At 35.1% G+C, this 22961-nt stretch overlaps 1 protein-coding gene across 15 annotated transcripts in view; it reads right to left on the reverse strand.

Annotated features, from left to right (window-relative positions):
- The window catches only part of SLITRK4 (SLIT and NTRK like family member 4), a 268817-nt gene that overhangs the window by 64040 nt on the left and 181816 nt on the right, over nucleotides 1-22961 (reverse strand). For 4 of the 15 annotated variants that reach the window (XM_084535154.1, XM_084535157.1, XM_084535155.1 and 1 more), the window contains one exon: nucleotides 13959-14127. The exons of the other annotated variants lie outside the window; for them this stretch is intronic. The gene's annotated coding sequence lies outside the window, so the exon portion shown is untranslated. The remainder of the gene's footprint in view (nucleotides 1-13958; nucleotides 14128-22961) is intronic. 15 annotated transcript variants of the gene reach the window in all.

The raw sequence follows: 22961 nt of genomic DNA on the forward strand, positions 1-22961 counted from the left end.
CCCAAAACACAGAATCAAACATTTTAATACTTCGGCCAATGGAAGGTGTGTTAGCTTGACTCTAAAACAAATGGATGGTAACTTTTTTCCCTGACTTCCTTTAACATCTGTGGCATGGTGCTTCTATGCAACTACACAATAGTTCATGAACATTGGTGTACAACTGTTAGTAAGAAATATCATAAGAAATGTCAAGGAGACATTTTCTTTGCAGATACAACTGAAAAAATAGGATATTTCTACACAACTGCTGTCATTGGATAACTGCCAATTCTTAGGAGAAGATCCATGGGTTTTGGTACTTTCTGTACTCTTCCATACTGCCTACTACAAGACATACCCACGTTCAAAGCCCTACTAAGTGTAAAAGAGGTTATTGCTAACCATTGCCATCCTAGCTGCTATTATCAAGAACAAAATAACCCTTCTCATTTGCATCCAGAGAGTTTTAGATGAAGCACAAATCTGCATGTGGAAGGAAGCAAGAGGACTTGTCAGTGGCATCTTTCACCACTTTGGGTAGGTACAGGTGCCAGTATGCCCCTAAGCACAGCTAACCCATCAACAGGAGCTGTACAGTGCCAGAATTGCAGAATAATCCTCAGAACAATTTCAGTATATAAAAATTATGGGATCCTGAATGAAATTTCACATTTTTCCACTGACTATAAAAGTGCTTTGTTGCAAATCTTAGCAATGTGAGTGCATTAATGCTTGATTTGTGTGTCATAGAGTTGGTTAAAGATCCACGTCTGTGGCCTGCTGTCCATATTTCATTGCATTTAATGAGAATTTTGAGATTACAAGGTACGAAAATGAGGCCTTTAACTGAAGAACTGACAAAGCAAACCCTTAAGGAACAGAATGCTGAGATCTGTACATTGCATTAACAGATATGAAGGTATCAAATAACCATTGTGTATTTCCCATTTCAGTAAAAAAACAAACAAACAAACAAACAAAAAAAAAAACACCACAAAAACTTGAATATCATACACAGTGTGATACACATACTCAGAGGTGACAAAGCTGGAGATACATCTCATGAGTATTGACATCTTCCATGGAACCATGCAGACAGCAACTTTATGACATTGGACAAACTGGATGTCTGATAAAATAACTAAATATATAACATCAAAATGCATGTGATCTGGATACTTTAATGCTTTCTCCAGGGTTCTCACATCCAACAGTGGTATGTAAATCTTATTTTGTCAAATTCAAAGTGGATTTTAACTGGATAGATTGTACTAAATGCATTTTACAATTTTAATTTATTTAATTAATTATTTGTAATTAATTTATTGTTAATTTTTAGTTAATTTATTATTAATTTTTGTTATTATTAAGACCAAAGGTGAAAAATAAAGCCCAATGACTAGTAAAAACTGTTCCTGGTTTCATGCTGGTTTGATTTTTGCATATGCATGTTAAATGATACAGGGGGACTTAAGCATATAAGTCCTATTTCTGTTCCAGGAGTTACATATAACAAACTTTGCTTCACAATGTGCCTATAGCTGGAGGTTTATGTGCTTGAAATAATTGTATTTTGTTAGGACGAAAAATACCGTGCTACTCAAACAGAAGACCATCTCAATGTGAAATTGCTCAAACTAGTTTCACTTCACACTTCTAGTTCACTTGAAAGGTTAAAAGCCTTTTAATTTTTTTTTCTTTTATGAGCTATTTTTAAATGAGAATACTTCCTAACAGATTGCTGCAGGTCTGAATTAATATATGAACAGAACAAAATTCATCTTAATACCTGGATTAATTCAGTCTATTAATACCCTTTTATTTAGTGCTGAACTGCATATTATCTAGTACTGCAGCTTAAAATTTATCCACAAGGACAATGGACTGAAATAGAGTGAGCTGTATGCACGTTAAAAATGATCTGGAAAAACAAATGACCCAAAAAACAGTAAAAATAATCAAGAAAGAATTTTGCATGAGTAGCGAAGTAGAGACACGTTTTTTTCCTAGTATGTCTTTGTTCTCCCCAAACCTTTAGAAAGCTTTCATCCGTATTCACATTACAGAAAGTTCCCTTTACTCACAGATGAAATTTAGAAGGAACACAGGTACTGGAACGGGAGAGTTCTATGTCAATTATTTTGCACAACACTGAAATGCAGCCAAATGCATCACTGTGAGTTTTAGAACTGATATTTGCTATATATCTTTCTACATTGACAGAAAATCAACATGGCTGGCTTAAAAGAGAGAACTATTGGTACTGGGGGAATTTTCATGTTGTGAGTTTGAATCAGTGCCTACTGACATCAGTGAGTTCTTTCTCATTTGCTGTTGCAACAGGCCTAGAAGAACAGGGAGATGAAATAATCCTGCTTTCAAAACTGATCCAGGACTACTTTTGAGTCCAAGTAAACTTTATCATCTCTACAATATTAGCTTATATATTTAACATCTCTACTGTGAATTTGTTGAACTAGGAAAAGATAAGATGCTACACACGTGATGCAATAGTTCACAGTAAGTAGTATGGATAAAACTTTTTTTTTCCAAAAAAAGTTTTTTTTTATGGTACAAAGAATTAGTACCATACCTGTCATTAGATACTGCTTGAGCTAAAGGACAGGATATTGTTAAAACATTCTAACATAAAAGATTGTCTGATCATATTCCAAATTTAATCTGTATCCATCTGTATGTTCTTTGCATCTTTCATCTTACAGCCCCTCTGTAGATTCTCTGTATGGATGAATGCGCTCTATACACTGCTATTTAAGTTCATTCAATCTCCACTGGTTTATATGGATCTTTCTTGAGAGAGCAAAGAATATTATATATGCTCCCAAACTATACAGCACAAGAATGTTTTAGTTTGGATTTTTCATACTATCTAGTAGTAGCAGGTACCACTTGTATTGTCTTTATTAATTATTAATTAAATCTATTTAGCAGTTATTTTCCTGAAACTGCTAATAATGCCTTTAACAGAAAAATAGAATTACATAGGTTGAATCAAAAACTGAAGGATTCATTTATTTTTTTAGTTCAACAAAGGAATATTTAGGAGCAATCTTTAATGGAAAAAAAAAAAAAGAGAGAGAAATAACATTTAATAAAAATTATAGCTTGCTGAAAAATTATAAGTGGCATCCAAACCCTTTTTGTCTGACCAGGTATAAAGAGAACTCTTAATTATATTATCTGGAATAAAAACTACCCAAGAACTGGATCATCAAGACCACCATAAGACCATGTCCTTCTGCATTATTAATAAGATAATGAAGACTCCTTTGAAATGGAATGAAAAATCATGCAATATCACAAATTTGTTTCAAACTTCTACCTTAAGGCTTTTTTTTTTTTTTTTTAATAATTTACTTCTTTTTGTAGTGTTAAGTAAGATTTATTCTCCTGCCTGCGTAGAAATAGAAAAGATTAAATGCATAGAATGCACGTCCCCAAACCTACAAAATAGTTACAGGTTACAGTAACATTTACTGTCCTCTCCTGAAAGATGCTCTATTTGTGTAAATGCTGCATCTTGAAAAGCTAACTTCCAGTGCTAGACACTCAAGTGTCCTCCTACAGTGAGCAATATCCTATCCCACCAAGGTGAAATACATTTTTCTCTACTGAATCTGCCTGCTCTCTAGTTATTATCCTTCCAACAAGAATAATTCTTTGTTCCTAAGAACTCTGTGGCAGCCCATGTTGCATGCTTTTTCTGTACATAAATGTACAATTAACTATTTACACATTCTGAATTTAGAGTTGTAGATTATTTGTTAGATGTGATTCTTTCAGTTCATGAGGATAAACACAAAGGACAGTACCTGACAGAAATGTAATACTCGGTAACACATACACCTTTCCGATTCAGCAGATAGTAGTTCTCTTTACCCTTCAGCTTGCTTTCCTCAGGGCAATACAACAGATTCTTCATTTACCACACATTTTTTCCCTAGTTATTTATTTCAAATATAGAATTTCTTAATATAGAATTTCCTCTTCCTTTCCTCTATACAAATTTTCCAACTACCTACTAAGGAACATTTAAGCATTTCATTTTAAATGATTTCTATTAGATAATTTAGCTGAAAACCTCAAATACTGAGGGGAAAGAGAAGGGAACATAATTCATGTATTGAATTTCTTCTCTGGTTTTCTTGGGAATTCCCATATTTGGTTTCTTCACAGAATTCACAAGTTTCTCCCCCCCCCCCAGATGAAGCTAAACTAATTGATCTCTAAATTTCTGTTCAGTTTGTTGCTTCCCTTTCTCACATATTAGAATCTCTGTGGCCTCTATCAAATCATCAGGCCATTATTTTTCTGTATTAACAGATCTCAAAACTGCTCTTTGCCATTTTTGTTCCACCTGTTTCTACCCTCAGTTCTTTTACAACTGAACAGCACACTTCCTTTGTTTCCACTGCTTAATTATTTTCCTAGCATTTTTTTTGAGCTTTATACCAATTTAAGAAACATTTCAAATATTATCTTTATAATCCTTAATTTCTACCTCTCTGTCAGTACATATCTCACTTTTGATTTAATCCTATTTACACAAACAGAAAATTCACACACTACATGTCATTTCAGATTATTAGAATTAAATGCCTACAATGTGCATTAAGTGTAATCCAAGTGGATACTATGTAGAGAAAGAAACATTAATTTTACACACAAATAAATAGACAAACAGAAGAATGGCTTTAGATCAGGCTACGAACTAGGGGGTAGAACTTCTAACAGTTCAGAAACATATATTAAGGATGAGTGTATGACCTTTCATGCACATTCTTTCACACTATTCTAAAATAATTATTTTCTTTTTTATAATAAGAGCTTGCCTATTACTTTCATGGTTATTTTTCCCTCTTGTTTGAGGAGACTTTCAGTAAATTCTGATACTGCGGAGTGTGAAGAGGAACAAACCAATTGCCACTGAATAAAGCTTTTTATCCAATTAACCACTGCCTGTATTTTGAAGCTGCCCAGAGTCATTTCCTTCCACAATGTCAGCAGTGTTATTCTCAGCACACAATGCTCATCAATGTTGTATACACCATAGGATGCAATAAATGACCCCAGAGTTGCTCTAACACTGAAATGCAGCCGAGTGATTTGATAAAATCAATAGTAATTTACTGCAAATGCGTGTCAGTGCTATGAACATTATTCTTTTTGCATAAGAGAGAAAAGCGAGAAGAAATCCTACGGAAAAAATAAATAAATAAATAAGCATTTGATTGCTTCACAAGATTTTACAAGAGCTCCTGGGATTTTTATGGCAATGCTCATGAGTTTGTCACTTTTAATGTATTATCAAGAGAAGCTTTCTAGTATGTGAGAGGGGGCAATCCACAAGGACCCACTGATTCTAGTCTGTCACATGGATTCCCCAAGTGTAGCTGGAATCATTTGGCTCTTGACCTTCTCAGTTCCAGCTGCATGTCTTAATTACCAGTATGTGCATATGGTTTTGTTATTCCAGACTCAAGCTGATCGTAAAGAAGCAAGGTGTCAAATAAGAAGTTTGAACACTCTAACTGCATAGATGCATTACCTACATCTGTTGGCTCAACGCTTGCAGTATAGCTTAAGTGGTATTGAGAAAATTCATACGAATCCTAAACAGGGTGATGATGAGACCAAAATCCCTCCAAAATGGTGAGAAAAAGGCATATAAGCCAGCATACCTAGTGTTCTCAGAGAGATGCTGATTTCTCTGCCTTTCTTACATGGTCCTTAAGTGTTATTCCGCAACATTGCTTAATACTGTCTTGTAGGGAATATTAAGGGGTGTAGAGACCCCTGAAAAGTAGATATGAATCTCAGACAGACTTTTTGTTGCCTACACTACTGCTAGCTACCTCCATTTCTAAATGAGGCTCTCTCTCATTAACAGCATGCTATTCCAGTATCTCCCCAAGGTTTGCTTAGCATCCTGAGATCAGCAACGTGGCAGCTAAAGAGCGACTCATTCCCCTCTGTACAAAACCACACTTCTTAGTAGGTGGTCACTTTATTGTAAGGAGGACAGAAAAAAATAAAGCTACATAGTTATTTTTTTTTCCTTCCAGTATATCTGAGATACATGAGCGGCTAAGGAAAAAAGTAATTCTCAAATTTATATTTAGATAACAAGTAACAAGGCTTAAATTTTGATGTTTTCTTACATACTTAGGTAAACTTGTTTCTAATTTTGCAAATCAATTAATTTTATTTTTTAATAAATAAATAATTGTTTTCCACAGGCATAATAAATAGTATGAGTCACCTTGGATAATACAGAGCATCAATTCCACTGATTTTTCAGAAGAAAAAAGTTCAAATAGACTATTATTTTTAAGTCAGAGAAATGTGAAGGAACAGAGTTTTTCTTCCACTAAATTTTCTTCCACTAAATTCTTCCACTAAATTTTGGATCAGATGAAGGTTAGTGTCATTCAGTAACAAGAAACACCAAGATTTTTTTTTCTGACTGAAGGGCCAGAGCACACTGAAATCCTACAGCAGTAGCTATCCACTTCATCAGAATTGTTTTGCTGGAAGGAGGCAGCAATGTTTAAAAGTAAAAGTATTGTAATGAAATTCAACCTCCCTAAAAAACTTTTCAGAACACATACATCCTCCACATTAGGTATGGCTGATAGCCGTCAAACAGCAAGATGAAATCACTTTTAGTGCTATCTCCAAAAAGACCATCATACCAGTTCCATGTATTGCAGCTGTAGTGATTAGGGAAAAAGAGCTGTAGATCCAGCTGCACCAGCTGTATAAATGTTACTTGGTATTTTTGGGAAATAGATTCACTCCTTCAGCTCTTCCGCTTATACATCTCAAGTCATTGGGATTTATGGCTAAAGTGACTTTAATTCTAGATCTGTGAACTCTTAATCTTGTATCACATGCTATAGAAACACTGAAAATTTTATTATTTACACACCTCTCTTAAAAAAAAAAAAAAAAAAAAAAAAGGAATTAAAACAAAAGCAGTAAAAACAAACAAGCAAACAAACAAACAAAAATTTTGTCAGAGACCAAAGCACATTCCTAAACCAGAACGCATCATTACATGGTCTGAACTTTTGGGTAGACCTGTGCGGTGTCAAGAGTTGGACTTGATGATCCTTAAGGGTCCCTTCCAACTCAGGATATTCTATGATTCTATGATTATGAACAATTCATCCCAACCCTTCAGTGACCTTATTTTGGCACTCTCTGGTCAAGTAGCTCAGATAACATTGACTGACATATTTAAAGAGGTAGATCTAAACCCATGAATGCCTTCATCAGTAAAACTCCCTGAGCTTTTTGTGTACACAAGAACCAGCAGCCACAATTTTTTCCTCAAAAAAGTAAATCGATAGCAAAGTTATGTGTTTCAGCTTTTTCCTAAATAGCAATATTCTTTTCGGAGGGAGGCATAAGGTACTGTAAGGTATGGAAGAATGTGATTGGGGTTCAAAAGTTCTAATTTACTGCCACTATGTGCACCATGTATTTACAGCAGCTGTCTGAAATCTGTGATTACTCTGTGCTCTGTGTATGTATTCAGGAGCTTTTAATAATGGTTTTCCATTATATTTTAGATAAGAAGGGATTTGTCTCTCTGTAGTAACCACAGTTCTGCTTACTTAGGATTCCCCACCCTTTCTGCAGTTGCAAGCAGTGTATGATCTAATTTTTTCAGGGTCCATTAACATTCACGTAAATGCTTCTTGAAATCCAGAAAGTTAAGCTCACAAGAGTCTTATTCTAACTTTCTTTCTCTAGGAGAAATAATCTATCATCTCTATGTTTTTAAAAGTTTCTCTTTAATTAAAGAGACTACTGACAGGAAACTAAGAATTGAGACTTGAGTTTATTTTCAAGGTTAGAAGTTATTCTTATGCCCTCTTATAACGTTGTGCAGTGCTTAAGAAGTGCTATGGTTACAATGGAAGATGACTGTCACAAAGATTTCATCACAGGAGAAGCCAATACGTACCAAACACGTTCACTTGGTTTAGATGTAAGCAATCTCTAATTGCCTAGATTTCCTCTAATTAAAACAAAGCTGGCTGATAAACGTGCTTTTTAATCAATAAATATTTTGCAAATTTTACATGGTTTTGTTCTGAATACTGTTGGTAGTAAAGAACAAAGTTGTTTCTGTATGATTTCATTCCAGTTTAACTTTGCATGGAACTTCAAGGTGGCATATCCAATTTTCATAACTGCTCCATTTTGATTTAATTTCATAAAATCGTATTTCAACCAAAGAGATACTGACACAAAAGGTTTTGATTTTTTTTTTTTTTTTTTTTTTTTTTGCCAGTACCATTTTTTCCAAAAGAGCTTTTTAACTGGGGATCTTCTGACTAGCTCTTGGAACTCACACCCCAACTACGGGTTAGTGTGTCTGACATAGACTCAACTTAATTTCACTTGATCCTATAACTTTCATAAATTTGCAAAGGTTATATATGTCATATCTGTTTTGAAAATGAGCACTGATAACTAGAAAAACTGCTGTTATTCACAAGCATTTCTAAATCATCTAGATTTATCTAAGCAATAAATCACTGCAGATTCGACCACTGATCTAAAAGGCCTCACCTTCTCATCAGCATCTTGCTCCCTTCAGCTGAGTCAGGAGAATGGCTCAGACTGACATTCCTCAGCTACAGCAGTGTAAAATCAACAGGGTTAATTTAAGCAGCTTTCTTTGAAAGTTGAAGGTAAGCTTTAACTTGTTTTACAGTGTAACAAGGAGTGCTCATGTGGTCTACTGTGCAAAATTCAATGGAAGGCAGTAACAAATCACCGAGAGGACACTTCCCCTTAAACCAGCACAGCCATTTCTTCAACTATTGGCAGAATAGAACCTCCAATGAATTTTACCCGTCTGCTGAGTAGTCACCCATTTGCTCCTCTTCGCTTGTCTCTTGGTAAGAGAATTTTCTTATATTTCCAGCTGAACAAACAAGGCAAGGACTGAAACTCTAGTGTTTTACTTCTGAGATGATAGGTTTATCCTACTTTCCTTTAAAAAAGCCCAAGCTACTAGTGCATCACCAAAAGAGAAAAAAGTGAAATGAATGTAAGTTTGAGAAAACAGTATTTCTACCAAGAAACTGATACTTTTGTTTTGAATGGGAGCTTATTAGCAATACCATCTGGTGCAAAACTGAAATATACACTACTTAAGATTTTGTTGAGAAAAAAAAATCTCAACCTCACCAACACGTTTCCCAGTGATCAGCTGAGCAGGTATTCAAACCATCTAACTTACAGAATAAAAATGTCTTCTCACTGTTCTACCCTAGCAGGATTATAGCAATACCCTTTAAACTCTACAGAAAGAGCAGAGCTAAAAAAAAAGTTTAATAAAGAAATGCAATATAGTAAGTACTGTAAGCATATACCTCCCTGTCTGCCATGAGTAAATGATGTCTAATTATGCCTTTTCATCAGGCTGTTTTCCACAGAACTACTGTTGCATTTATCATTTTTGAGCTGCCAGAAGCAAGGAATCAAGCTGTGAACTGCTTGTCTTCTGCTTTGGCTGCCAGAAAGGGATACTAGGTGCCTCTTGGCAGTTGCCTCCATCCCTGTTGCTATGGGATAAGAAACAACATCAGTACTGCTTCCCAGCTACACAATAAACCTCTCCCACTGCTTATTCCCTTCCTCCTGTAATATCATTGCTAATGCCAAAGCTGACCCCTGAGGCTTTGTCTAGAATGCTAAATTAATGTGCTTGATGTTGGGTTATCCAAATAAAAGCTCATCAAATTAAACACAAAGACCCTGCAAGGATCATAGAAGTGCAAACAGGTGCAGGAATCCAAGTAACTGAATTAGCGAGGAATAGAGTAAGCCTATACCACAAGGGCTACTCTTACGACTGTCAGAGGAGAATGGCTGTCCCCAGTGAGAAAACTACCAAAGTGACTCAGCTTGAAACTCAGGCAAATGAAAAGGGTTACTCCCTAACAGGATATAGGACTCATGAGACATAGGGATGAATAAAATTATTGATGGAGGAGAGAAAATGTGGGGATCATACGAAACTTCTTACGAGATGTTTAGGGGAAGGGACAAAGAAGAGGAAAGGAAGTGATCAAAACTGAGTTAATTTATAATCATAAATTAAATATCCCTAACGAAAATACAAAGGAAGAGTTAAAATACACACAAAGCAAGAGTTAGAAATGAAGCTATATGTTCCATCAGTGTATTTATATTTCACAAAAGATGAATTCTCCAGTGGCAGGACAGAAAACGTATACTGAAGCTCTACAGCAGCTTTAATAGCTAGAACTTCCTGAGGTTGGAATAGCCAGAACCCCATCACCTGTGCTAATTATACTTACTGGCATATTTTGGAGGTTACTTGCTCCATAGAAAAGGGAGAAATTCAAGAAGAGAAGGCTAAGAAAAATATTGCATTGCAGAAAACTGAGACGGGAATTCAGGTGGGACATCAATCAAATGGAATGACCTCAGGATGCTTTTGCAATTAGCTCCAAGGATTTAAGAATGAGTGGGAGGAAAGAATTTGAATATTACTTGTTTTTCTAGAAAGAGTGAAATCTGAGAAACACCTACATGAAGACCAAGAGAATTTCTAAGTGGATTTAGATATTATTAGTTCTGCAGAGGTCAGGGAGTCACTTGTTTTTGAATGAAGATTGGATTTGAAGAGAAATCTGCAGTGGCAGCTAATCTAGCAATTACCTTCCTGATTACTTGTGAGACTATCTAAATGATGCGCTTATCTCCCATGATTGCACAAAAGGGTAGAACAAGCTTGTTTCAAGGTGAGAAAATTTGATCCTTTCCTGATAAAAGAGGTAAAGGAGAAAGAGAGAGAGCTCACAGAGTATGAAATTGGTTAGGGAAATGTGCCTTAAGCACATGAAGATAGCCACAAGGGAACTAGAACGAACTCCTCTGAATAAATCACCAATGGTAATAGGTCTGCTTCCTTTTAGCAAAATTACTTCTAGGATGTGTAGTAAAATGAAAAGGTAGAATGATTTTGGGGTGTAACTTACCCTAACTCTCATTTAGATGAAGTCAGTATCTTGAATATCACCTTATGCAAGTATTGCTAGAAGTTTTTTATCACTTCCTTACTTTATGGAAAAAAGCAGAATGGTGATCTCTGTACACAGAGCTACTATCAGAAAGGGTAGCTAGAAGGCTGCATTAATAGAAATCACTGTTCCTTGATGACCATCTATTCTTCCCTCCCCTCAGGATTTTGGAAAAGGTACTTTAGATTCATAGATGTGGCAGCTAAAAGGAGCAATTATCATCATCTAGTCCAACTTCATGCCTCCCACAGGCCAAAGAACATCACCCAGGAGCTCTTACTTTATGCTCATAATTGTCGAGGTATAATGTATTTTAGAACACTATCTACTTCTGATTTAAAGACTTCAAATTATAGTGAGCCATCCAAAGAAACTAAATTAAAAGTTGGACTTTATAATAGCCATTAATATATATATTTTTATCCAGTCCTTTTGTGTGGAAGAGTCCTATTAGCTTGAAGTATAAGTTTAGCAAGTTGTATTACTGAGAGAGGATTTATTTTTAAAGAAGTTACTCAAATCATTTGACAACTTCATAAGCAGTCAGTGTAAAGAATGCCCTGCAGTATTACATGAACACATCTATTTAAATTAGAAAAGAATTTTTTACTTAACTGTGAAAGGTATTTTTCAGAAAATTGAAGCATTCTAAACATCTTAACTACAGAGACAAACTATAATGATATTGCTCTATTCTTGTTAGAATATATAACGTTCCCTGGAAAAAAAAATCAGATAGCTACTTAGAGCTCTGCCTCTAATGTCCTCTGAGTAAATCACAAATATATACATACATCAGTTTTGCTGCTTATTGAAGAGGTATCACAAGATTAACCATGCAGAGATAAGAATATGCATCTTTTCTAGTGATTGCTAAATAATCAGCTATTTTAGAAAGATAATGACAATGTAATACAACTGTGTACCATTTTCAGTATGGAAGCTTCATATGCACTTGACTTCACTAATATATTCTCTATTAAAAGGCTGGATTACCTAAATAAATCTAAATGTTCTTTATAAAGTTGAACTGCCGTTAGATAATAGCCTATAATACTGTTTAATGAAATCACAATTGTTTCATTATATATTAAACATAACATTTTTTGTCTAAAGTTTGAAAAATCAGTGCATGACTTCCTATTCTTACAGAGACCTTGTAAAACATTAATCTTCTATCACAAAGTTTTGTTCATGAAGGAAAACAATAACAAATTCAGTTTCAAAAAGCTTTGATAAATCATCTTTTTTAAAAAGCAACTTGAATTTCACAATCACAAGGAAAAAGAAAGCTATATTAATTCTAATGAAATACTAATTCAAATGGCCAGAGTGTAATTTTCTTAAGTTTCAACTATTAAGAACAAGCTGCACATATATATAAGAGATAATATATATTTCTTATTTTATTTCTTATATTATATAAGAAATAGATATAATATAATTGCTTTCTATTTAAACTAAACCTGTTTTTACTCGTTTTCAATTTAAAACAATACACACCACTATAGGCATTTGCATTTAATGTATTTTTTTTCTCTTGCACGTATTTCCCAGCCACTGCCATTTCAGGGGGTAACATTTTTTGGCAAAAGATCAGGAATACCTCTCCTACTTGTTGTGGGTGGCCCTGGTACATAATGTTACCTCCTGTGTTCTCATGAGAACTCAGATAATAAAAAGTGCTCCAGACTGCTAGACATTAACCATGTGGTTCACCTTCTGTGGGTCATGCACTGTAACCTTGGATGTAAAAGATGTACTTCAAATGTTAAACAATTGATTCTCTCCCCTCCTCCTGTGATACACTCACAACTCACTGATATTCATAAATAAAAAAGGATCTTCAGATCCTTTACAGTAAAAACAATTACCTTACAGAAGAAAGCATAAAGACAAAACATTAAAAAAATGGTAATTTAAATATTTATGGTATTCTTTATTTTGCCAGGTTATCAGGAAAAAGGGTGACTTGCATTTATAGCTATGCTTATGTCCTTTCTTGCTGGGCTAAACAATTAGAGTGCATTACAACAGACGCAACCATTCCTTGGATAAGATGAATTTAGATTTAAAAAAAAAAAAATAATACATTCAGTCACAGTCACCAGATACAGACACAATAACTTTGATTGTTTTGCATCTTTTAAACTAAGGAATCATTTTATACACAAATGTTATGTATGAACTTAAACAATTCTGTACCCATCTGATTGTGCCAATTTATGGTACAGTCCTGTTTATACCAAACTTTTTTTTTTTTTTTTTTTCCCCCAGAGGGAACAGTACTTGGCCTGTATAAGCTATGCAGTTTTCACAGTCTTTTTTTGATTGAAGCAATATAATAGTACACACAACCACACAAGAACGGCATGCTTATCAAAAACATTCATGACTGTACTAATGGGAAAGCTTAGGCATCAATGCGACTCAGTGACTTGAATATACTCATTTCCATTTTCAGTTTTCTCTAAACTAAGTTAGACTTCATCCACTGCTGAAATAACAGCTTGAAGTATTTATTGATTGAAGGTAATATACCTTTCTGCAGCATAAAGGTCCAATAAAAATATGTAAAGCAAGAAAATTATTAATTTCATGCCCACTAAAAAACATTGTTTTTAGGCTTGTGGAAATCAGACAGAACAAAGCAAATTATCTCTTTAAGGAAGGATCCATATTAAATCTTTCTAGAACTGTAAACATAAGTTTTACACTGACAACAAACAGTTTTGGGTCACAGATGAAGAGAGCAAAAGAGTATCTTATGAACTGTACTAAAACACTGACAAAAAATGCAGTATGGGCCAAATTCTGCTCTCATGCATGGCTGCCTGATTTCTACTGAAGTTAATTTTATGTGCTGAAAGAAAGTTAACTTACTGGTACTGAGGAGTCTAGTTTTCCCTCTCACTTGTGTTCGGATCCCAGCATCAGCTGAGAGAACAAGAAAATTTTATGTCCATTCGGAGTATATTCCAATTTATGGGCTCCCACTGATGAGGCTATTATTTGTCCTTCAGACGTTCTCCTTCTTTGTATGCTATTAACCCTGTATGAATTACAAGTATATTTATTTGTATACAGTATTTACTTTGCAGCAAACACATGAGAAATACAGTGCAATATAATGCAAAATTTGTTTTGCTCCCTTTCCAAATTTCACTTCAAAGAAACTAGGTATATGGGGACAAACATAATTTTAGACTTTGACTTAGATGGTCTCATTTCATGTAATAGATTGAAAGGTCTAATTGCTGAGTCAGCATTCGTTCCTTGCAATTGGGTCCTATTCCAACCAGTAAAGTAACGGTGTAAATCTCAAAAGCCAATTTGAGAATGCCAATCCCACCTTATCCATTCTTCAATTTTAATGTATTTTCTTCCATATACAAAGAAATAGACAAGGCATAATTTGAGCAAAATTCTTATTTCAAGAAGCTTGTGTACCATCTCAGTTCTGTTCTGTTCAACAGTGGTAATCCTAATTTACCCCATTGTGAAAGCTAGAATCAGGCCCTTTGTTTAAAAGCTTTGCCTTGTAATTAGGTAGTCACACACATGTAGCTAAAAACAAGATCATAATACTTTATACTGAAACATATAATTGAAACTGGGACCGGGTCATGTATTCAAAAGCCACCTTTTGTCTTTTATACAAGTATTTTTAGACTTTGTTAGTATGCAAATACACAGATGTGCCTACATCATTGCACTGTGCTGAATGAGTTATGTCAGATTTAACAAGCACTGCATCTTTGTTAATTACAATACTTAGAAGAAAATTGTAAAGTATGTTGCCACACAGTTAATATGTGGCTTTAAAGCTCATATTTGTACTGATGGGAGGAACTGGCTAGATTATCAAGACCTATATTTTACTGTGAAGCAACAAGACTGTTGCAGACCCTGAACTGACTTGACAGGTTGCTGGCAAGCATGTAAGAGTGACAGAAGAACAACCACACCACTACACCACTAGTTAACCGACTTACTCCAGACACCTTGGCTCCATCCTCCCACCCAAGGGTACAAAACCAAGGTACCAGAAAGATTAAGTTGGGAAGAGTTCACTCTTGCCTTGGCACTAGAATCATTTGCTTAGTAATACAGGCATTGGAATTTCTACTCAACATTATCTGCCTATAGAAATGCTTCCAGAAAATCATTCTGAACTGACACAACATGAAGGATGCAGGAATTAACATAATTCAATGAAAGGCTTACCTAATAGAGTTTACTTTACTTTCAGCTTTTGTACTTGTTTCATTTACAATATCAATACATTCTTTAAATTCGCCCCCTCTTTCTTAAGAAACAGATTACTGCAGTCATAATTTCATTACTATAAATTCAAATTAGTCCTGGTTGCTTCTTATAGACTTCAGGTTAATTTCTGATATTTTGTAAGCATAGAATTCTATAAGTTTCAGTGGAAATTATGCGTGAGAAGTGAAAATCAGACCAGAATGTGTCCTCAGTCTATTTAAGGGAGTTGCTTCTTAAGAGCAGTTCTTTTAAGAGAAATCCTCAAAGAAATAATTATCTACTTTCAGTTTTACTCTTTTGTTTCCCAAATCTCCTAAGGTATTTCTCTTACTTCCCCCAGAACCAATTTAGAGTTGTATTCTCCCTTTTTTTTCCATGTTTTCTGCATGATTTTGACTGCATTGCCATACGAGACCTTTTACTGCTTGTAGTTCTTTCCATCTCAGACTGTTGTGCCACCTGAAGTAGTCTCTTTCCACCTCATTGACTTCCTAACCCATTTCTAAACATATCCTTGCCTTCTCCCTTGCCTACAGTTCTTAATTTCTCATTCTCCCCCTAATATTCATTTTTTAACTTGGTCATTTTATTATTTACAACCACTCTGCAGAGCACTTCAGGATGCAGCTATACAAAAATAAATAATATAATAAATATAGGCATGAGTTTCACTGCTTGGAGGTGAAACATTTTGAAGTCATCTGGAGTTGTCCCTGAATGATGGTTTCAGGTCCAAATGCAAAAATACTCCTGCTTTTACTCATTCTCCATGGGACATGATTGTTTTCTGTTATACTTAAGGTTCCATCTTTGTGAGCACTTTGCCACTTGTAGAATCAGTTGCTGGACATGAATGCATACAGAGTACTAGCTAATTATAGTAAATTACTTTTCTTATTGACTATTATATCATGCTGAGGTTTCTTTAACATTAATTTTTAAGTCCAGCTCTTCCATTTTTAATTAAAATTAGATATTTGGATGTAATATTGTTTCTGGAAAAAGTGCCTCTGTATTATAGTTTGATGTCTGTAGGCTGGGAAAGACTGGAATGTGGTCCAATAAGCTCTTCCTCTGGAATGTGAACACCAGCAAAAAAAATCCCAGAGCACTTACTAGATCTGGTCATAAAAAATATAATTTCCTCTCTGTTCAGGATCATATGCAAGTGTGGAAGTTTTTATAATGTACTCGTAGACAGAATTATTCTGGAGTAACAGGAATCAGAGGGAAAAGATTATGAAACTCTATGCACCCTAGACTCTTTCAAAACATAATTCCTTTAAGTAAAAGACATTAAGAGCTTATGTAGGCGTATTGGGTTTGAAAAGATCTCTTTATGTCACAGGAAAGATTGCCAACTGTTCTGTTATGCTGGGAAAAGAGAGACACTGTGGCACCTCTTCAAAATGAAACGTGTTTAGTTGATCTGGGCCACTGAGTGTGTTCTGATCTTCCCAGGGTGTGAGACTTAGGTTGAAATAGGCACACAGCACAAGAGCTGCTCGTTTATGGAAGCTGCTATCTGCTTAGTAATCAGCTACCAATATTAAATATTTTTGGTTTAGACTACCTACACTCAATTCATGCAGCAATCTGGTTAACTAGCAAATGTCCTTCTACATTGCTTACACACCTACAGCAAAAGAGAGAGAAACGGTGGCAGGGCAACTATTGAAGAACTTTTTTCAGAGACCTAGAAGTTAAAAAAATCACTGTTGTTATGAACTCCTATTCTTAGAGGAGAAGGCCAAATCTTTCACTTAGGGATTGAACAAGGCCTTATATAAAACCAGTGAAAAGCAAATAGCTAACCCCTGCTTTACTATTTTAGGGGATTTGTACAGCAGCCTGTAAATGATACTAAATGATATCTTAAGGGGGTAGAACAGTTATGAAATACATACCATGGAAGGAAGGTTTATTCTGTTTAGATTAAAAACTTTAAAGTTTCTTTTTGCTAAATCAAATGGTACTATTAATAACACAACCAAGGGAAATTACATAAGAGCCCTTCTAAAAAATTACTTGTCATGGGAACTTACATTAAACAGAGCCTCACTTTGTTTTCAGTGAAGGAGGTTGTTTTGTCAGCTAGGAAGCACTTGCTTATAGTAGCAATAAACCCTGCCATCCCAGGCTGCCTACCAAAAGACAGTCAAAAATCAACTCCACAAAGGACAATAAGGAGCTAATTTACACTATTTCCCAGAGCTAAGAGGAGCAAGGAAGCAGATATGGCTGAGTCATAATTTATTTTTTGTACTGCTGTGGAGATAGTTCAGCTATTAGCATATTGTAATGCTATGCTATAATGTCTGTCTTCATTCAGCAAACATCCTGCCTACTCCCCATGAGGTACTGCCTGGCAGTAGAGTTTAAATAAAAAGCAATATTGTCAAAACATTATAATAAGCAAGCATTGTAGGTTAATCAGCATAATTTGAAAGTTTCCTTTAGTGCTTTTTAAGAGTTGGTCATTTAGATTAGAACTGTAAGTTGAAGTTTTATTTAACAAGAGGCATACAAACTATGACAGGATTGGGTGCACTGCAGAATTCGCATAAACACATCAAGGCACCATGATGCTCTCTTTCTGCTCTTACCATACACACAAAATGTGGTAATTTATAAGAAAAGCCTTATTATCATTTGAAAGCCCAAGACAAAGATTAGCTAACAAGAAATTAAGCAATTTTGTTCTCTGAAGCCTGTAATTTGGGGGTGACCAAAAGCTTCTTTTTAGAAAGACTAGAAGGGTAACATGAAAAAAATGTCCCAAAGCATCTCCTACATCTTTTTCTCCTTTCAAGCTTTGTCTGCCAATGATAGTCTTTGCTTTCATGGAAATTACAGTCATATTAATCAAGTCAAACTTCAAAGTACCGCAAGCATTTTAGTGACTGGGATTCATACATTAATTTTAATAGAGGGATTGGGCATTTCTCCTAATATAATAAAATATGAAAGAAGCTGCAGGAAGAGCTGCCTTACATTCTTGCTTTTTCCTTCTAGTTATCTTCCTCACTTCTTTTCTCCTTACAGTCACATCAAAGGTCACATTAGTCAAATGCACATGAGCTAAGGTGGAGTAAAACAAGAGTCAGTCCAACTACATCATGATTTTTTTTTCAAGAAGAAAGACCATCTTTTGTTGGCATGCTACAGCTACTCTAGATTTTTTTTTTTTTTTCTAGCCTTTGTTTTCTAGTTCTTGTTCATCTGAACAAGAATGCAGTAAGGAGTCTATTAAAGGGAACACTATGTTACATGAGGAGGATAAGGTTCGAAAACACACATTGGGATAAGCTTTGGCTTATTATCTTTTAGTTGCAACAGTTAACTGAATATATTAGAAAGATATAAGGGAAAGCATGCTTATCTTGTTAGGAAATTTTACTCAGCCTGTTCCTAAGGAATTAATGTGGTCTTGTTGTTGTGCTGACTCATATGAGATGGGGAGAACAGGTAAGTTTTTATTTAATCCTAGGACTTCCTTATCTGTAGACAAACAAATTTAAATGTCAATTTTCATATCCACTGCTGATATCCTGGTTTCTCAGGAGATAAATCATGCTTGTGAAATGTCCATAATACATTTATATTTTTTTTATATTTCTATATACATATTTATATTTTTTCTCATATTTTTCATATCTCACTGCAGTGTTTTACAGCAGTCTTTCAGGTGTCACTATTAAAAACTGAATCACTGTTTCTAATTCTTTAGGATTACGAAAATAGAAGACGATGTGAATATTTTCTCTGATAGTGACGCATGTGCCAATGAATGGCTGCAGTTTTATGATGAGTATTAACCACTTCAAATGCAGAAGTAACAAAGCAACTTACTGTTCTTGATATTTTGTATTCTACAATACATTCCTGGAGTACGTGGACGTCATACTTGTGAGAAAGAGGATTTCTACAGACTGCAATAAAATTTGCAGGCCCTTTTCAAGAGCATACAATAGCTAAAGCTGATGACAAATGATTGACCATGAGGCTGAAGAGGCATCAAACAACTGAACTGATGGAAAGGTTAGTTTCTGAGTACTTTTCTTTAATACTCGAAAAATAGTATTTCTCAGACAAACAAATGAAAATGATATTACCTTAAATATGAATATTAGTAACTCAATTCAGAATACTAAGACAATCTGTAATTATTTGTCTGAAATACATGAGCTTTTTCTGCCATTGACACAGCACTATTGATATAATTTAGTTAAAGAGCCCCTCTTGTGTTTTCAGAAACCTTGTAGAGAGACTGCAACAATTGTCAAATGACAATTGTCTGCAACAATTATACATGTAGATCAATGCCAGTAATGTTTAGGATCCATGCTGGGACTACTACTCCATATATGACCAAATGTATCTGGCATAAAACCGTTTGCAGGTGCTACACAACAATCTCTCTTGGCCAGCTATCCTGCTTCTGCCAGGCACATGGAACAGTGTCCTGCTGCTCTCAAGTGTTCCTTATTCAGATGACCTCTCTGTGAGCCTTTTCCCTGCAGTCAGAATCCTGGTGCACAGATGTGAGGGATAATTCATCATGGAACTCAAGGACTCCCTTTGAACAAGGCAGGTATTTTGATTTACAGTTTCTCTGTGATTGCTTTCTTATTTCAGTGCCAACTCAAAAACAAACAAACAAACAAACAAACAAAAAACAACAACAAAAAAAAACATTTAAGCAGGTCTTAAGCAGTAAATACTCAAGCTCCTTGTTAAAAAGCCCCAAACATTAAGGAAAACGTGCCAAATGTTGAACACATACGTATCTCCCAGAACTGGGTGACCCAGACACATCCTCTAGTGCCTAGTTGAATTAACAGCATAAAGTTCTGTTCTAAATAAAGGCACTCACGAACTGGTACTTTTTTGCTTTGTATATCTATCCTTATTGCAGTGCTTCATACCATGCAACAGAGCAGCTTTATGGCAGGACAGTGCACTGAGATCACCCACAGAGACTCAGATGTAGGCAGAGAGAAGGGTACAGGTTCCCTTCCTCCTCCTCTCTCCCCATATCTTCCTTACAATACTCAGTCTTCCTCTCTCTTACCTTTATAGTAGTTGTGATCATTCATGCTCCACAATGGCTCAGATATTTTAGAAAAAATTCTGAGACTAAAGCAACTGAATGGGTTTACAAAGAGGTGTAAAGTTGAACTGGCCCTGACAGTGACTCTGAAGAATAAGAATAACCTCATCTTAGATCCAATACAATTCTTTTAAGGAAGGTGATGACTCGGAGCTGTCATATAAAACAATGGCACCATTTATAGTACTACTGAGATACGGGAAGATAAACATGATAACAGAAAAGAGCTAGTAAAATCAGAAGCATTTTAAAATGTCATGGTCTACAAAAGAATGGACATTTTATAGCTTTGTCATGATCATAAAAGACAGTAGATTGCATCCTTTGCATATTAGTTTCAAACATCATTGCCAAAGAATGTAAAAGACAGGCCTAGAAGGACCAACTGAAATTCTGTCAAATCACTATAAGGCTCCACAATATGCCACTGTAAAATCAGTAGTTTTGCAAGAAGGAATCACAAAATAGCCAGACTGCACCTTCATAACATTTGTAGCAGTTTGTGTCAGTATTCATTTATGAAGTCTTTAATCTTTATACGTGTAGCATAACTATGAAACAGTAATATTTCTTACTAAAATTATCTGCTACCCCTGTTCTATTATAGCCTTTTCCTCAGACATTTTGCTTGGTTTTAAATACCAGAAGACAAGAGGCTAATGATAGCAAACTCCATTTGAAAAGTGAATGCTCCTTTGTATCAGAATATTGTGGTGAGCATCTGGCATCAAATTTCTGGTCACCCCTTCATTTCAAAAAAGGGACAAACTTACACTGTTCATTAGGCAAGAGCCACAATTTTGAAATGGGTGCCCAGTGAAGCTTGATTTTCTGAGAAGACACTCTTCCACCTACCCTCAGAAATTCCACCTACCCTCCTATTACCAGTCTAAGCCAGAAGAGTATAACTGATCAATCGTTTCTAAAATCCTTAGCTTTTATTTTAAGTCAGTGCAAGCAGTGATTGTGACAAGATCCTGTATTGCAGCTTCCTGCAGTCAATTATGGACAAAAAAAAAAAAAAAAAGCAGCAAAGATAGAAGTTCGTAATGGAGATGATGACCTTTAATTATGAACAGCATGAAGAAAAATGTTATAATAAAATTAGTGGAAAAAATCATATGCCATTTGGTCAAGTATGTGCTTGAAGACTTCTCCACTATGGATGAACCAATGTGCTTGGTTCTAGCTGCTCAGAAGTTTGTTATCTTAGGGCCTTTACGTGTGAAAAGGCTTTGTACCTTAAATCCACACATAGGTTTTGATTATGCCTGATTTGGAGTGCCTCTGTGAGAGAACTAAGGATAATAAATATCGCTGATTGCTGATTTATGCTGTTTATTATGCTGTTTGTCTAATCTGATGAAGCCAAAGAATGAATGGACACTCCAACATTAGCACCTGATTTCAGCAGGCTAAGTTTCAATGCAAGCACCGAATTGCCGCATGATTAGTAGCAAGATATAAGCTTCTACCTTAGAACACCAGCATTTGAATGCTCTGGTTTTGTCCGTACTAGCAAGTAATATGGTCCAACAGGCACTGTTAATAAACGAAATGTGTTGCAAATTTACTTTCCCCCTAAAGGAGTATAGTTCAGAAATCCCAAAAGTACCATGTGAAAGAAAACATGTGGTAAAAGGGGCTGGTTGGAAAGTATACCTCAAAACTGCACTGCCACTTCCAGCCAAAAGAGAACTGTAAGCCAAGGATTTATCATAGTCAGATAGTTAGTGGGGCTCTTAAGAAATTTGCTTGTTTTCTCAAAGACCTGGATTCTATGGCCAAGCATTGAAGAAAACTCATGAAAGCTTTAAAGAATTTAAGAAAATAATTCTTCAGTACTATTTTTTTTTAATGATTTTTACTTATTTTAAGATTTAAGGGGTTTTATAACAATCTCACCATGTTTTCTTTGATATGAATCTCTGAACACCTGTTATGGCATCATAATCTCCATTAAATATGAACTTCCTATTTGCAGTATGTCATGTAGATGTGAGTTACTCACAGGATTGGCTTCTTTTTAGAAGAACACTAACAAATACAAGCCCACAACTACTATTTCTTCAGCCTAAAATTCTTAGTTTTAGAGGGAATATTGCTGTTCAGCAATGTGTGCATTACAGACCCCCAAATAAGATAACACAAGAAACACAAGGTTTTGAATCTGAAAAGGTTTTCAAATGCAGATCAATAATGTAATGCAGACTATTATTACATTAACAACACCCCAAGCTGAAACAGGTAGGAAGGTCAGATTTGTAAAAACATGTACAACTTTTAAAAACTGTACACAGAAGACAACCTTTAACCTAAACTAAAAAATGTTTTCTGATGTTCCCATTCTTAAAATGCAATCTGAACTTAAAATTATTATAAATGATAGGTATTGATTCTTGTTTTAAACATTAAAATGTTTTAAATATTGTTTTAAATATTAAAATACTTAAAATATTAAGATGTGCTTACATTTGTGCATTTTAATTACTTTTTTTTTTTTT

Source organism: Aythya ferina (genome assembly GCF_964211825.1).
Source record: "Aythya ferina genome assembly, chromosome: 13".
Classification (NCBI taxonomy): Eukaryota; Metazoa; Chordata; class Aves; order Anseriformes; family Anatidae; genus Aythya; species Aythya ferina.